The sequence below is a fragment of the Bubalus bubalis genome, chromosome 2 (assembly GCF_019923935.1).
Source record: "Bubalus bubalis isolate 160015118507 breed Murrah chromosome 2, NDDB_SH_1, whole genome shotgun sequence".
In the NCBI taxonomy this organism is placed as follows: Eukaryota; Metazoa; Chordata; class Mammalia; order Artiodactyla; family Bovidae; genus Bubalus; species Bubalus bubalis.
The window spans coordinates 28,497,400-28,510,650 of NC_059158.1; the positions used below are offsets into that span (position 1 = coordinate 28,497,400).

Consider the following 13,251-nt stretch of genomic DNA (forward strand, 5'->3'; position numbering starts at 1 on the left):
TTTTATTTCTTATATTCATGCAGAAATTACCAGATATCTTGTAAAATTAGCTGTTGGGCTGGTTCATATTTGCTAGTTTCTGTGTATTATATATCAGCATATTGCAATTCATTCAATAACATTTAACAGAGTATATACTCTGCACTAGGCACATTTATTTAGTAATTTTCTTTGGAAAGTCAAAGCTGTCTCTAGGATAGGAACACTGAATGTCCTAATTGGCCATTCAGAAGAAAAGAAGAAAGTCAAAGAAACTCAAATTTCCATCCAACAATTTACAAAGAAGTCTGAGAAGCTGATACCATGATTCACAAGAGACACTGAAGTTGGCTAAGCCCAGTGCATTACTAGGATCAGCTCTCAAGACTCCTTGCCAGCTACAATCAGTCATTGGCACAAGGCAGATGTCCTCATTTTTCTTAGAAGTCTCTTCTTCCATCTTGATTTGGCAAACCAACCTAAATTGCAGTGGTTTATCCAGATCCATGTACGGTAAAGGCTGATGCTGTTAGAGGTTTTTCTTCCTACCAGTGACTGGATCATACCTTTCCCTTGCTATAGGAGGAAGAGTGATGAGCCATCACTCCTCCAGTTCCGTGGCCCAATCTAGTTTCAGCGATAGTAGCTGACAATGTAATACTCATTCAGCAGCTGATTATAATTAAAAATATCAGAATAATTAAAGTCCTCAGCTTGACAAGCAGAGCCATAACTTTGCCTTCAGACATTCCTCTCTAATTAGTTAATTAATCCTAATGCAAATTATAAGCAATAATTAGTCAGCCAAGCTTGACATAAAAGTCTGCTGACTTACAGCTAAAAGGCTTTCTGGTTGCTGCTTTGTAGTTTCTAAAGGTGTCCACTCATGGTTTCTGTATCCATCCTACTTCGAACTTTCTCCCGATACATAGATACTCAAAGCAATTTGAGTTGGAGAAAACCACAGCTATAAAACCTGTATTACCACAGGCATTTTTCAGTTTGACATAATAAATTGCATGCTCAGTATCTGTACTGAATATCAATATGGGGTATATCCTATTTGGAAAAAAAAAAAAATAGAATGAGAAGGTGGTGAGGAGGTGGGGACATTTTGACCCAAAGCCTGGTCTGTGATCTGTTTCACATTCATTCTTACTAGATCACTGGTGTGCTTTTTAGCATGTGCCAAGAAATTAAGTCATAATGAAGCATATCCGAAATTTGATATCCCTGTAATAGAAAAGCTAATATTTGATCCAGATTTTCAATGAATTTAATCAGATCCGGAATCTGTTAAGTGAGATAATTTGAATTATCTTTTGATAAATCTAAACCTGAATACTGTATTTACTACATATCTCAGCTACTAATGAACAAAATTTCCCTCCCTCAAAACTGGTACAATGTCATGATCTTATGGAACATCAGGTCAGTAGTTTCTGAAAACCTTAGAAAATCAAATACTCTATCACTAGCTATTCTAAAATTTGACAGTCCAGGGGCCAAAGAAGTCTGTCCTAATGGAGTAGAAGGCAGCCCCTGAAAAATGAAGTCAGAGTAACAACAAAGCTAAAGTTAAATCAACACAGAAACGTATCCCTCAAATGCTATCTTTGGCTATCACTTCATGACTTAGAAGGAATATTTTAGGGAGTTCCCTGGGGTTCCAGTGGTTAGGACTCTGTGTTTCTACTGCAGGAGGCATGGGTTCAATCCCTGGTTGGGGAATGAAGATCCCACAAACTATGTGGCATGGTCAAAAAAAAAAAAAAAAAGTACATTGATTGCAAAATGGCATGAATTATTTCTTTCCCTGTATCTATGCCTCTTGCAATGGGATTCTGTAGCTCTTCCCAATAAGAGGTTAAATTTATTTCTCAACAGCTTGAACTCAGGCTTGTCTTGTGACATGATTTGCCCTGAGGAATGAGGTGGAAGGGACAGGGTGACAGTTACAAGTCTAGGCCTCAAGACGGCTCATATAGCTCTGCTTGCCCTTGAAACCCAGGCTCTCCCAGGAGATAAGCTAAGCGGGCCTGCTGATGGATACAAAAGAGTATGGAATGGAGACAAATAAACTCTCCTGGGGCCCTCTTAGACCAGCTGACTCCTTAGCTGATGGCAGATAAATGAGAAAGCCTAGAGGAGATCAACCAAGCCAACCTAGATGACAACCACCCAACTGCCCTATAAACTCAGGAGCTAAATAAATCATATTCAGAGTAGGTGACTAAATTTGCAGTATTCTGTCCCACAGCAACAGCTAGCTAACACAAATATGAACAGAACAACTTAGTCCACGTACCCTAATGGAGTAGCAGAAAGGACCCTAACCTTTCCATATGCATCAAATCTCTGGATGTTCTTTATGTGTTGATAAATATTCAGTTCTCCTCTTGCTTACTGGGGGAAAAGAAAAGGTACTAATACAGACTTTCATCTCTTTCTTATTTTCTCATTCTCTCCTACAACCTCTCTAGTTTCCTCCCTTCAGCCTAAAAATTGAAGGCTCTCTCAGCCTAAATAGAACTCTTCCCATAATTCTATCTCAATGTATCCCACTTCCCAATTAAAACCATAACTATTCCCCCCATAATTGATAAGTTTTTAAAGAAAAAGTCATCATAGTCTGTCTCCTACTGCTACCACTCTACTGAAACTACTTTCAATTTAGGGTTATAAATGACTATCTAACTGCCAAATCCAAGGATAATTCTCCTCTCAAAACTTTTCTTAATATAAATTTTTAGTAAAGTATAGCATGTATATACACACACTTTAGACATATATAAAATACATAAACAAATATATGTGTGTATTAATACATTCACATTTATATTTATTCATATATTTGTGTTTATATGTAAATATATGTAAATCTATAAATGCACTTATATAAATACAAAGTTATACAAATATAAAATCTAGACTAATCTAACCTCTCAATCTCAACCCCAAATCCTTTTAGCCATGTAAAGTAACGTATTCACAGATCTCAGATACTTTGAAGGAGTTACTATTCTGTCTATTATATACCGTGTAACCGTTCCTCTGTCACATCTATCAACCATGGATAGCCACTATTCTAATTGCTAATCTCATAGATTGGGTCTGCCTGTTTGATATTTTATATAAGTAGAATATATTTTTGTGTCTGGTTTCTTTTGGTCAACATTGTTTGTGAGAGTTATCCATAATGCTTACTTTTATTACAATATCATATTCTAATGCATGAATATACTATAACTTACTTAACCATGCTACTGTTGATGAGCATCTGAATCATTTCCAGTTCTTGGCTATCATGAAGTGTTGCTATTAATAGCCAAACATGTCTCTTGGATCACATACAAATGCACTTCTTTTTCATCATTAGTTGAAACAGTTTCCCAAAGTGCCTGCATTAAAATTCTAGCTGTACCCCACCTTTCTAGCATTTGGCATTGGTTGCCCTTTCACTGACCATCATTTTGATCACTCCAGTATTTGACATTTAAGATTTCTAGAAAATTTCTCCTCCTTTGGCTTCTAGAACTTCACTCTCTCCTAAGACTCTTCAATACCTCTCTGAATATCGCTTCTCAGTTTGCATTGCTGGATTCTCTTCTCTTGAATAGCACCACCCACTTTTAATTTTTCCCTTTATTTCAGTCACATCCCTTAATAATTTTTCAATGTTATTATCTAATTTCCATAATGGGGTAATACCAAGGTCCTATATAATTAAAAAAAAAAAAATTCTTGTTCCAATCCATCTGAAGCAAAAGATGGCTGCCCATCAACTCTATTTCTGCTTCTCATGCTGTACACATACTGAAACATATTTACAAGCCTCCTCACAGTTAAAAGAAGCATTTGGCTGAGTCATAGAAAGCAGAATGTGAGCAGACGTGATGGCTGAAATTTTCAAGCTTAATACCCACTTCTTAAAGCCCCCATGCTCCAACCTTTCTTTTCTTTCTCTTGTTAGAAAATCTTAGATGCCTTATATTGAAGAGGGTGGCATCAGAAGATGGAAGGGGACTGATTCTCACAAGACTGGAATCAGGGCTTGAAAGAGAACCACCTGACCTACACTGGGTATGATGTGAATGGGAAAGATACTTTCACAGTGTTGAGCCACTGAGATTTGAGGGTTGTTTGTTATAGTGGTAAACCTAATGACAAATATAGAAACTGGTAGCTTGAAATGGGAGGCTACAACAACAAATATCTCAAATATATAATATATAAGGCAAAGAAACAGATATAGCAGACTATTGATCTATATTGTACAGTAGTAAGCTGTTTTGGTAAAACTGATCCATGAAATAACATGAGAAGGAGAATACTTATTATGGACTGCCAACCCTATGTGAGGTAACTGGAAGAAAACATAGTGATAGTGTGTATTGACTGCTGTTGACTATATTCTGCAAGGTATTTCAAGAAAGAGATGAGCTCATGAGAAATCTGGCTGTGAAGAAGCAGTAAAACAAAATAGAGAACAAATTTCAAGATTTTAAAGCTTAAGAAAAACTGACCTTTTCTAGATCCCAAGAAGTACAAAAGTAAGATTGATAATGCTTTTGACCTAGGCCCCTTGATATTCAGCCTTGGGCAAAGGGTTGGTTGGCCTTCCCACCCAAAGCCATACCTTCAAGGTAACCAGCATTAAATTGAGAGAAAAAGATGTATAAGAGTAAAGCAAATAACTGTCTTTGGGAATGGTGTCCAGACAAGAAATTTGGGTTGGAATCATGGAGCTGATTGGGAACAAACAGATCACAAGTCTATTAAGTTTTTAAGAAACTACATTCTCAAAGAAACTGCTAACTTAGATCTTAAATGTATCTCTCTGCTCAAGATTTAACATGATCCTCCTGCCCTCTCCCAGCAAATTGTGCACAGCCCCAAGGAGGGAAGACCCTACACCACCTACTGCTTCAGATATGAACATGGAAGATAATAAACAAGACAAAACTCCCCCAGAGCACAGGACCATGGGGGAAAATGGAAAGAAGGTCCTTCCAGAGATCTCACTGACTAACCTCTCCTCCTTTGAGGGGGAAAAAGCTTCCAGGATCCCCAGTGCTGTTACAGACCCAGGACTACCATACCTCTCCCTTTCCTGAATGGAAGTTTGTTGTATTCACATCAATGCACCTCCCAGATCCCACTACAGAACTGAAGGGTCAAATTCGACAGCTGTTGGAAGTATGAATGCAACTCTCAGACAGCACATTTCAATAACTGTCTCAGCTATGGCTGAGAGTTGCCTCACACTTGGTGCAAGAGCATGCCCCTATCCAGAGGTATCCAAATCCAGCAACTGGTCAACCTAGGGTATAAGGGTCCAGGCCCTTCATCCTAATTTAGGGGGCTTCTGCAGGGCCACCCTACCTTCATCATGGGATTGGCTGAGGACTGTGCTTTCTTCCTTTCCCTTCTACATATAGGCTCCAAGAGCACTCCCTAGGTAAGTTGCTAATAGTAATCCTTAGAGTCTGCTTCTTGGAGAGATAGCCTGTGACAGACCCTATATTCCAATTAATCTGTCCCTTCTGCTCCATATTATATTAAATGAAGGTGGTGTTTGGATAATTTGCCTTTGTGGTTCTTGGATCATCATATCATAACCAGATGTCTAGAAGCTGGATGTGAAGATAGATGCAGTAGCTGATGGGACTTTGGACAGGAGAGATTAAATGGATTCCTGTTGACCAAAGGGCATGTTGTGGCCCAAAATGCCAGTATTCACCCATATGTATGCTTCCATTGAAAGGGCAGTAAAGGTTCCCAAAGGAATGTGACTAATTCTAAATTCTCTTGAGAGACAGTTTTGCTGTTACCACAATATTTACTTTAAAAATGCACCTTTCTTTTGTGGCACCACCTATCAGCACTTCCTTAATCAATATATTCAGTAAGTCAATAATTTAACTGTTGCTTGTCTGCGTGTCTTCATTGTTGCTTTTGCTGAGGTAAGGGCTATAGGGACTGGTGTCCATTAAAGAAAGAGTCACAGATGAGGAAAAGGAAGTTTGGGCCTTTCTATTTCAAAGAGTGGATCTGACTGTGAAAGTGATGGTCCCTCCCTGCATAAACAGAAAATGTGCCCCTTACATCTATGTGGCCATAATGACCACCAAAGCCCAAATCTACTGTGAGAGAAATCAGTCCAGTAAGAATCTCCATCTTCAGGTCAGATGACATTTTCTTCTAGTACAAATTCAGTTTGTTAAAAAAAATTAACCACTCCTTAGAGGTTCCTGCTTCCCACTTCTCCCTCCAGCATGCATTTATTCTTATCATCCTCCTCATCCACTACTATTTATTAAGTGGCCACATTTGCATGGCACCGTACCTGTGATTTTCCATTTCTCTCCAAGGATGATTTCCTGGTTTAGAAGTTTTAATGGCTGCTCCTTTGAAAATGTCTTAAGAGGGTTTTGACTGTAATTCCTTTTCTCCTAGCTCTTATTTAATAGGTACCAATGCCTATCTTTTGCCTGGGGTATTGGGTTAGGGAGAGGAAGATTCATTAACCATGGTGAGTTATGGATTTCAATGCCCTGGCTACTTCATTTCTCATATCCAAGTAGATCATTTCCTCCCTAGTCCTCCTGAGCCCAAGGATGCATATATTGTAAGTAGCCTTAATCTGCTTCATTAGGATATTTTTTTAAACTTTACAAGAATGATACCACCAATATTACCATATTACTTCTGGTGATGTGCAAGGCAGTATAATCTTACATTCGTACTGACAGTATTAGTAGTGATTTAGGTGTGGTCATAAGAGTAGGAAAACTATACCAATTCAAAGCTTGGAGATATTGAAATTACTCTCCTTTTCAGATATAGATCCAAGGAGGTAAAGTTCCTTGTTTAAGGTTAACCAATAGAGATGAGCGCCCACAAAAGGCAAATGTTACATCTCCAGACTTACAGCTTGTATTCGCCCATGTTTCACCCTTCTGAGTATTAAAGCAGAGTGCTTCTGATAGCAAGAAAGGCTCCAAGGATTTCAAGACTCAGAAACAGATAGTGGCACCGCCCACGGCTGTCACAGAGCACACTATAAAGGAGAACATGTATGGTTAGTTCACCCTGGATACATTTCACTGGACAATTCTTCCTCTTTATTCTCAATGAATAATCTTACCTGGGCTTATGCCTTGCAACATTAACAGAAGATTTCTCCTTATGAGACCAGCCGTATCTCTTCCTCAGGGACCAGTGTTTTACAAGCCCCACGATATTCTCCAGCTTTCAGTTCCAACTAAACTCTTCTTAAGAAGGAGGGTTGTACCTATATCCATGAAAAACAGTAACTGCTTTGGTTCTAGGACTTCTGCTTAGATCTGGCCCTGATGATAACTATAAAATATGTGCAGTTTATTTATTTTTTTTTATCTCTTCTCTGGCACACTGGTTACCAAACAGAATGATCTTGCCTCCTCTTCCTAAGAGATATTTGACAACATCTAGAGGCATTCTCTGTTGTCCCAGTTGAGAGGTGTTATTGGTATCTAAAGGGTAAAAGGCAAGAACACTGCTAAGTATCGTAAAGTGCACAGGACAGCCCCTCCAGCAAAGAGCTATCCGGTCTAAAGATATATACGTGTTCAGGCTGAAGACCCTACCTTCGAGGATTCTCACCCCTCCCAGAATCCCAATGACCCACCATTCTTTGGGAACTAGCCTCTTTCTAGATCTCCTAGATCTAGAAAAGAACTCTGGAGTAGAAGTGAGGTTTCCTGGCTTCATAAATTTCCAAATATATGGTCTTCTACAAAGTAGGAGGAATAAATTTCTTCTTATTTCATTGGTATAAAAATAATAAAGTAAAATAGTGTCTATTAAAATGCTTCATAAACTCTAAGGTGTTACACAAATACCTGGCATTGTCATGGCAAGAAGTAATTAACAAGAAAGGGATGAATTTCTACTTGTGGGATATCAGATACCATGACAGCAGGTACTTCTGGTTAGATGCTTGTCCACCATCCCTCTAATTCCACAGTGGAAGTACAAATGCTTCACCAATGTTCAACACCAGTACTGTCTTCACTGTTTTTGTATCCACTGTGTACATGAAAAAGTGTTCTCAGTGCTAATCAGACAGTAGATACTTAGTAAACTATGGACACATCAGTTATACCACACATTTCCAGACATAGCTAGAAAGACAAAGACTTTTCCACCTGTAGGGATAACGTTCCCAGAAGCCTGGGAAGTACATGTTGATTCCCATTCGAGAAATGAGGCAACTGTGATTCAGAGCATTTATGTGATTTATCTAAGATGTTCAGCTAATAAGCATAAGTACTGGATCTTATGATCCTATAGGCATGATTCAAACTCACGTCTATATCTGTAGAAGATACCATGTTCTGCTCCCCAGATGCTGAGGGCTTCCTCTACTTCTGGGTGTGTGCTGGAAACCCACATCAAAACACCTGCATCCCCAGGCACTGCCATGGGTCAGAAAACACTTGTACTATGGAAAGGGGTGACAATGGCCATGAAACCCAGCCAGCCCCTCCCAGGTCACTTCCAGCCAACACATACTGATGGTGTGAATGAATAACAGAAATGCCTAGAGTCTTTCTCTTTTCTTGACTGCTTAAATTTTGTTCATAAAATGAGAATGGGTTCAGCAGCAACCCCTGAATCTTTGTAGTGAAAGTTATCCCAGTTAGTGAGGTGATCAAGACTAGATATATGACTCTGAGGACTAGTATTTCAATTCCAAATGAATGAAGCCTGATTCAAATAAATCTTTGTTATTTCCTACCCACTGAACTCAACTCAATTACATTCAGTGACTATGTACTAAGCAACAACCGAGTGTCTAGTTCTGTGGGAAACAACAGCGGAGGGACACGATGACTGCTCTCAAGGAGGCCCCTCTACCATGTGTGTGTGCGGGGGATTTTGGGGCGTGGTTAAAGAGCTTACGAGAAGAAAATAAAACCCAGCTGATATCCACCTACTAAACTTCACAGGATCTAGCTTATTCATCAATACATACTTTCCTTCTCTACATACTTTCCTTCTCTGACGGACTCACATATTCAGTGAATATGAAGGTGCTTCAGGGTACCACTCCCCACCCTCAAAGCACCACTAATTTAATGGGCACCAGTGTGTAATACGGACAAATAAGGCAATGGCACCCCACTCCAGTATTCTTGCCTGGAGAATCCCAGGGACGGGGGAGCCTATATATATATATATATATATATATATATATATATAGTGATTCATCAATTTTAAAAAATTCCAAAATGTATTATTATTGATTTTTGTTACAGTTAACTGGAAAACTATTATATCACCTCTTGGATAAATGAATAGGCTGTGTGCTTAAAGTATGATAGAGGAAATGAAAGAGAATAGAGAGAAATTAAGAAATATATATTAAGAAATATATATATAACCCTTGTGTCATAGACCTACAACGTGACTCACCAAAGTTACCGTTAATTTAATACTTTATCTTTTTTGTATACTTTACTTTTGTATACTTTTGTATACTTTAACTTTTTGCAGTTATCAAAGGCTTGATAATTAGATTTTCTTGACATTTGTCACCAGAAACAAGAGAAAAACTCCCTGTAGTAGATAGAGTTTAAGGCTTTCAAAGTCGCTAATGTTCTAGTCATATGATATTGAAAAGAAAGTCATTTCAATATAGTCTTTAAGCACTTAATAAATGCTTGGGTTTGTATGAGCAAATACATACAAACCTCCCAATCTCCATATTTCATGGGCTTTTTCCTCTTATGGCTATTCACGGACAATTTAGATTTGCAAGTTTTAACCATTTAACTTCCTGAGAAAGGAAATTGGAACAACAAAAGCAAATGTGTCCCCAACTCACGTATGGAAGTAGTTATTTCAGGTTAATTATTATCAAGAACTGTGCAAGCCTAAGAATGCGATTAAACATTAGCCTGTGAGATATTTAACAGTGGGGTTCTACAATAAAAACAGAATATTATTCTTTCCAGGTTTTTTTCTAAACGGTCCCAAACTACACATGCGAATGAAGCTAATGTCTAAATAATTAAATGATAATGTCATTATTATTCAGTGTAGGAATACACTTGAGAATCAAATTGAATCAGTTTTTTTCCCCCCTTGTGGCACAATAACAATTCTTGTTCAACCTTACTTAATATATTCCTTGGTTAAAAGAAAAGTCAGTCTGTATACTCATTGGCTTCTAGGAAAGAGAATGAAGCCTATGTAACTGAAGGAACAGAGGAGTGAGGGGAAAAAAAAGCAATAGCCCTGGGCCAAATGTGAATTGGGCTAAGAACAGCACCTCTGTACCTGGGTCCTAAACTCCTTTCTCATTCTCACCCCTTAGGCATGCAATGCCCTCCACCCCTCCCCGCTGCACCTTACTCCCTAAATCTGGTCGGCTCTGGAAAACATCAGTGAGCTTCCTGTCCCAGAAGTATCTGTATTTTCACTCAGCCTCCACTCTGCATTGAAAAGCTCCTTTCCCTTTAACACTCATAAAACATTGTTGGGTTTAGTTCAAAGCACATTCCATGTGTGATATTCACAACTCTGAGATAGATACTATTATTATTTCTCTTTTATAAATGAGGAAACTGAGTCACCAAGCGGACGGATGACTCTCCCAAAGGTGAACCCAAGCATTCTGACCTGAGAGCCCATATCCTTACTATTGGAGCTACAGGGGAGGGAGATTTTTACACCCCCCCAAAAGTGCTTCCAAATGCTTCCATTATGATTTGGTCAAACAATTTCTAAATGTCATTTTGCAGCAGTAAAACCCACAGAAAGAAATGATGGATTTCTCTAATAGAATCCATGAACACCCATCGGGAGACCACTGTCCAGACAAGGCATAGGAAAAGGAGTTTAGGAAGAAGTCATCACACACTCTCTGTCCAAGGACCCTTGAGTCTCTCTAATTCGTTATCCCATGGCTGACACTAAACAGATTATTTGGCCAGGTTCTCCTATGCTTATCCATTAGCTTTGTTTCATTTGCTTTGATACCAAATTCCCATCCATGACAGTGAGATAAGGCAAATCTTGAAAGGTCCTGTTATGCTTTATGATGCCTTTCTTATTTGCTGGTACCAAGACTAGCTATGGTAGGAAAACAGAATAGATGTATAGGTTTAAGGCTTAGAATTTTAAAATAAGGAAGTTCAACTAAAAATTTTACTACAAAAAAGAGAAAAAAGTTTTTGGAATCTGTTTAAAATTTTTACAAAAAAATTGAAGAAAAAATTTGGAATCTGTTTAAAAATAAATGTAAGCTTGTTAATAAAATACATACAAGATATGCTCAGTCATGTCTGACTCTTTTTGACACCATGGACTATATAGCCCACCTATATAGTGGCTATATATATATATGGCTCCACTGTCCATGGAATTCTCCAGGCAAGAATACCGGAGTGGGTAGTCATTCCCTTCTCCAGGGGCTTTTCCTGACCCAGGGGTCAACCCTGGATCTCCTGCATTGCAGGCAGATTCTTTTCCATCTGAGCCACCAGGGAAGCCCTAGTTCAGTTCAGTTCAGTTCAGTCGCTCAGTCGTGTGTTTGCAACCCCATGAAGCGCAGCACGCCAGGCCTCCCTGTCCATCACCAACTCCGGAGTTCACTCAAACTCACGTTCATCAAGTCAGTGATGCCATCCAGCCATCTCATCCTCTGTCGTCCCCTTCTCCTCCTGCCCCCAATCCCTCCCAGCATCAGAGTCTTTTCCAATGAGTCAAATCTTCTCATGAGGTGGCCAAAGTACTGGAGTTTCAGCTTTAGCATCATTTCTTCTAAAGAACACCCAGGGCTGATCTCCTTCAGAATGGACTGGTTGGATCTCCTTGCAGTCCAAGGGACTCTCAAGAGTCTTCTCCAACACCACAGTTCAAAAGCATCAATTTTTCAGTGCTCAGCTTTCTTCACAGTCCAACTCTCACATCCATTTATCACCACTGAAAAAACCATAGCCTTGACTAGATGGAACTTTGTTGGCAAAGTAATGTCTCTGCTTTCCAATATGCTATCTAGGTTGGTCATAACTTTTCTTCCAAGGAGTAAGCATCTTTTAATTTCATGGTTGCAGTCACCATCTGCAGTGATTTTGGATCCCAGAAAAATAAAGTCTGACACTGTTTCCACTGTTTCCCCATCTATTTCCCATGAAGTGATGGGACCAGATGCCATGATCTTGGTTTTCTGAATGTTGAGTTTTAAGCCAACTTTTTCACTCTCTTCTTTCACCTTTATCAAGAGGCTCTTTAGTTCCTCTTCAGTTTCAGCCATAAGGGTGGTGTCATCTGCATATCTGAGATTATTGATATTTCTCTAGGCAATCTTGATTCCAGCTTGTGCTTCTTCCAGCCTAGCATTTCTCATGATGTACTCTGCATATAAGTTAAACAAACAGGGTGACAATATACAGCCTTGACGTACTCCTTTTCCTATTTGGAACCAGTCGGTTGTTCCATGTCCAGTTCTAACTGTTGCTTCCTGACCTGCATACAAATTTCTCAAGAGGCAGATCAGGTGGTCTGGTATTCCCATCTCTTTCAGAATTTTCCACAGTTTATTGTGATTCATGTACAAGATTTCCCTTAACATCCAGTATAAGAAACTAAAAGCTTAAAATTAAAATTCCCAGTTGAGAAAATACATTGTCGAAATATTCATTGCTGAAATAATCACCAAGAACAAATCATGGATTTATATCTCCTTGTGAGTGAAAGCTTTACAGATTTTGGTGTCCCACAGATCATAGGTTCAGTTCCCAACTGTAACACATGAGTGCTAAAAGACATGCTCAGTTCAGTTCAGTTCAGTTCAGTTGTTCAGTCGTATCCGACTCTCTGTGACTCCATGAATCACAGCACGCCAGGCCTCCCTGTCCATCACCAACTCCCGGAGTTCACTCAGACTCACGTCCATCGAGTCGGTGATGCCATCCAGCCATCTCATCCTCTGACGTCCCCTTCTCCTCCTGCCCCTAATCCCTCCCAGCATCAGAGACTTTTCCAATGAGTCAAATCTTCTCATGAGGTGGCCAAAGTACTGGAGTTTCAGCTTTAGCATCATTTCTTCCAAAGAACACCCAGGGCTGATCTCCTTCAGAATGGACTGGTTGGATCTCCTTGTAGTCTAAGGGACTCTCAAGAGTCTTCTGCAACACCACAGTTCAAAAGCATCAATTCTTCAGTGCTCAGCTTTCTTCACAGTCCAACTCTCACATCCATTTATCACCACTGAAAAAA

At 39.2% G+C, this 13,251-nt stretch overlaps 1 long non-coding RNA gene across 1 annotated transcript in view; it reads left to right on the forward strand.

Annotated features, from left to right (window-relative positions):
- Nucleotides 1-4,056, forward strand: part of LOC123329687 — a 140,320-nt gene extending 136,264 nt beyond the window's left edge. The window contains exon 3 of the long non-coding RNA XR_006545205.1: nt 3,953-4,056. This is a non-coding gene — a long non-coding RNA (uncharacterized LOC123329687). The remainder of the gene's footprint in view (nt 1-3,952) is intronic.
- Nucleotides 4,057-13,251: the final 9,195 nt, after the last annotated feature.